At 30.9% G+C, this 5,000-nt stretch overlaps 1 protein-coding gene across 2 annotated transcripts in view; it reads left to right on the top strand.

Annotated features, from left to right (window-relative positions):
* Positions 1–5,000, top strand: part of BAHCC1 (BAH domain and coiled-coil containing 1) — a 184,603-nt gene that overhangs the window by 714 nt on the left and 178,889 nt on the right. Inside the window, exon 1 of one of the 2 annotated variants that reach the window (XM_053706769.1) lies at positions 1–257. This exon is cut by the window's left edge and continues 233 nt beyond it. The exons of the other annotated variant lie outside the window; for it this stretch is intronic. The gene's annotated coding sequence lies outside the window, so the exon portion shown is untranslated. The remainder of the gene's footprint in view (positions 258–5,000) is intronic. 2 annotated transcript variants of the gene reach the window in all.

A 5,000-nucleotide genomic window follows, 5' to 3' on the forward strand; every position in this document is an offset into this window, starting at 1 on the left:
GCCACAATCCTAAATACAAATCCTGCTAAAAAAAAATACATAAAATAAAAAAAATCACAAGGACAAAGGATCTATACAGCCAAAATACTTGGGGCTGCAATCAAGAGAGAAACTTCCTCTTTCTGTGAACAACAATAAAAGCGACTGAGGATCTTGCAGATCAGGGCAAATCAGTTTCCCCACCCAGATCACTTTGCACAAGATCCAATTTTTCTCTGGATTTTCACATTTATGATCAAGGAACAGCGCAGTTTTAGGTAGGTGTCTTCTTGCTCTATTTATTCACTGGATATATTCATTATTATTATACTTTTTTATTTTATTTTGATCATAGTCTTTTTTAAAGACTTTCTTCTCCTAAATGAGAGTGATCTGTATGTTTATTAGTAAACTCTTACTTGGATATATATTTTAAAATATCCAAAAATACATCGTGTAGACAAAGCCTTATAAACTCAGTGATTATTTTCCCTGTTCTGTCGCTTAAAGCAGATTGTATTTTCTAATATATAAGAAAAAGCACATATAGAGAAAATCAATACTAATTTACACAATAATACTGCAGTCCAGAGGCAAGAACAAATTTGTGACCATATATCTATGAAACAAAGTAAATACATTTCAAACGTGGAACATTTAAGCATAAAATAAAGTCTAAATTTAGAAACCTATCAATCACGGTAACATTTCTAACTCGATTCTAAAAATATATACTCTTTTTTTTTGTGTGTGTATTTAAGGGTTACAATTTAATATTCATTTTATTGGTTATTTTTAAAAGCCGTATAAAACAAAATTAAAGCACAATTGTTCGTATTTAACAAGGCAATTTTGTGCTGGTTTACTATGTTTAATGTTGGGGTATATTTTAAATCGCATATATTTATTTTTTTAAATTCGCAACGATTTATTTATAAATAATTTCAATATTTTTTATAGCTATTTTTGTTGTTGTCCTTATTAGCACTGATAGGTGATTGATTCCTAAACATGAACTAGCAAGTAATATATTTAATAAAATAGGGAGAAAAAAAACTGACAGTATACTTGGTTCAGCTAATTCCCAATATTTTTTTGTGCTTCGAATTTTCAGCGAATCAAATGAATCAGGGTAAATAAGCTTTATTTTTTATACTTTCATCGATTATCTCGGTTTATATATCCACAGCAGAAATTATATTGCATTAGAAGAAAATAAAATAGATTTTTGTTTAACGATTTATAATTAAATTCATCGACTTTTCACTTAACAGAGGAGTCAGAAGAGTTGAAGATTCTCTAGATTAGATCTGCAGGATTATTTTTAGGATTTTTTTTTAATATAAAATAAACTAAAAAAAAAATCTAAAACGCATTTTAGTTGCTTTTTATTTTTTTTAAATGAAAAGCAATTAAAATGCCGTTTAGATTTTTTTTTAAATATATACATATCTCCTTATAAGCAACATCCTTATTATTATTATTATTTTTTATTAAATTATATTTTATCCAAGAAATATTTAAATATTTTTCATTAATTTATTTTGTATTCCGTTTCCCTTTAACCGAGATACTAAAGCTTCGCTTAATCTTAACTCCATATTTTTCTTTGCAAGAAAAAAAAAAAAAAAATAATCAATTGTTATTTAAATTACAGTATATTAAACTCATATGTAATATATTTCCTGTTATAATCTCAACAACCCTATTTTGGCTACAAAGGAGAGTGTTGGAGAGAAAAAAAAGTATCAGTAATCAGGACACACTTTAATCAAATACACATGAAACATAAATAATTAAAATCTGAAAAAAAATCTAATTACAATAATATTTTGAATATTTTAATCAAGAGGTCAGTCAATTTTCGTGAGGTTATAACACAAAAGATCATTATAGTAAGTATTAACTAATTAAAGGAAAATATTTTTGTACTGTTTTGTAAAGCTCTTTGCAAATATATTTTCTCACAAAGTGATTTTTTTAAAGATAAATTTAAATATTTATTTACAAACCTAGAATTTTTTTAATTTTATGGTGCGAGTAAAATATCTAATAGATTGTTCATGAGCATTTTAAATTGGCATCCAGAGATCTGGATAATGGTATTATGTGATCGGTGTGAGCTTTGAGATCAGCCCAGAGAGATCGTATAATTTACCCGGCCACACATTTAAGTCTTTCTTCCTCCCTTGAAGTCAACAAAGAAACCATTGTTCCTTCCTTTATATTTTTTTTAACTTGTTTGTAATTTTAGATCTTGATCTGTGGGCAGCTTCCATTCAGCCAGATAAAAAGTATCGTTTTTTGTTTCTTTCTAAATAAATCTGCATTATGTGTTAATGCCACATAAAAAGATACAAACCACAGATATACTTTTTTTGTTACCTCTTCGGTGAGAGTGTTTCATATTCACTGTCCTTCGTTTTATTCTGGTTTAGGTTTAGTCTGTGAAAATATCTAGTACCAGATTTTTAGCCTGGATACCAAACTCTTTCCTGTCCTTCACCCCTGAGTACCCTCTTACCAACTAAATTAATTTAACCCCTTGGTTGCCATAGACAGCTAGAACATGCAGAATATACACGTTACAAGGTAGAGTGCTGAAGATAGAGGAGGAGGATTGGTGATCAGTAATATGGAGGGACCCAGGCTTCTGCTATATCCGTTCCTCTCCTCCCCTGTCTGAGACGCACAAACCAGCTACGCACATATCAGGCCCTGAGCATAAAGACTGAGGCGAAAACAAAGCACCGAGCTTATTCATCACCTTCTACATCCCATAGTTCGATCGAGTCACTTTCGAACTCAAAGTCTGTGTTTCCATCAATAAGAAAAAACTACCAAGCTGAAATGTAATAACCTCAGTAGCTGGAAAAGCACAGGGACCCAGCACAGCTCTTCTTGGTCTCTGCCACCACTCTAGGGCTCCTGATATTTTAGCAGTTTCTTTCTCGGAGTATATTTAATAGAAAGATGGATGCTGTCACTGTGGGTTAATATGGTATATATATATATATATTATATATATATATATATATATATATATAAAGTATGACATAATGTGCCACTTTACTGTAAATTATGTATTATAACGAGCAGATAAAGGTGGGTCAGTTCAGTTCGTGCATTTTTATCAACACGTGTGTTTCCAAATTAGTAGTAAATATATATGCTTGTTAATACATATAATATTATATATATATATATATAGCTGGTGCTATTCGCACAGTAAACCGTTCAATATAATAGTTATATAACTACAAATAATATTTAAATATAAATATATAATCCCTACATTTACAGTAAATTTATATATACACACACACACACACACACACACACACACACACATATATATATATATATATATATATATATATATATATATATATATATATATATATATATATATATATATATATATATATATAATGTGTGTGATAGATACAGAGATAGGGTTTATATCGGCTAGTGCATATACATTTAACTATTTACACTATACACTGGTAGATTTGTTACCGAATTGCATTCTGATAAATGTATAATATATATATAGATAGAGATAAAATGCCCTTCCCTTACAAATACCCCTTGAGCCACAGCAATACATTTTAGATTACCCCATACATAATGTACTGGTTTATATGATTCACTAAATGTGTGTGTATATTAATTTATTATATTTATGTTCTATGCAAGTACATTTAATTTACCAGCACAGCTGAAGTTACAAGCCTGTATATAGAGTACGTGGCTATGTGTGTGAGTAGTTAGCTGGTACAGTATAGCCTACAAGCACTGGGGGTCATTCCCCATCACAATACACAGCTGTATATGGCAGGCTCGCCCCCAACAGCAGCCAGTGTTGCTGACTTGAAGCCACGTTTGCACATACTGGGGTATTTGGGTACTGGAGCTGCCTGTGTTTTCCTGCTGTCTGCTGCTTACTTCCTCTGGCACTAATTACCTGTTTATCAAAACATGCACCTTTTTGACATGCAACAACATGTTCTCCTGAAACCGTTTTCCCAAATCTTTGCCTGGATCAGCGAGCTCTATGGCAGGTGTGGGGGTGGGTCTTTCAGAACTGGGGTCTGTGGAGGGGATCACATAAGTGTCTCCCTATTCTATTAATAGGTTGCTTTCAGATCCTTCACCAAACCTGTTATTTCTTATGCAACAGTTATCTTGTCTGGAAAACATCACCTTTATATTGCCTACCTACTTGCATTTGCAGAATGCCAGTGCTAATTGTCATCAATACTCTTATTAGCTATTTTAATTTTATTATTAATAATATCCATGGGAGCAGGGGAGAGACTGAATGAATGCACGTGTAATGCAAGACAGATGGGACCTTCTCTGATCAGCTCCCAGCCCCTTACACTGTATGAAGATTTCTGTGAACACGCTGCTTATATTTAACTACAAATTAGGATCTGCATTTAACAAGGTATTAAGTAAAGCGTATTGTGAGGGGGGTACTATGTCTCTATCCAGAAGAGAACGGTTCCAGCAAATGGGAACAATTATATGTAAGGAACTGGGGCAAAATACATTTTAGATGAAAATTGGGATGTTAAGTTAACATCAGCATCACAGGTTGTGATATGATACAAACTTCCAGCAAACAAGAAAGCTAATACATTTACTATACTGTATATATAAATCCTGAGTACCTATGTGTCAAATATATGTAGCTTTATTCTGATTTCAGTCATTATTATAGGACTGATGTATGATTATAATAAAACATATATATTTGACACAGTAAAACAATAATTTGTATATAATGCATTACATCAATCTAATAAGTATCAAAACTATTTAACATTTAGCATAAAAAGGATTTAATCAAGTAAAATATGGAGGTGTTTTTTTTTTTATATATAAAAATGTGTAAATAAGCAAGTATATAAACACACCCCACGGATATGCAGTCATGTATGTGTGTATATATATGTATATATATATATATATATATATATATATATATATATATATATATATATATATATATA

Source organism: Bombina bombina, chromosome 1 (assembly GCF_027579735.1).
Source record: "Bombina bombina isolate aBomBom1 chromosome 1, aBomBom1.pri, whole genome shotgun sequence".
Classification (NCBI taxonomy): Eukaryota; Metazoa; Chordata; class Amphibia; order Anura; family Bombinatoridae; genus Bombina; species Bombina bombina.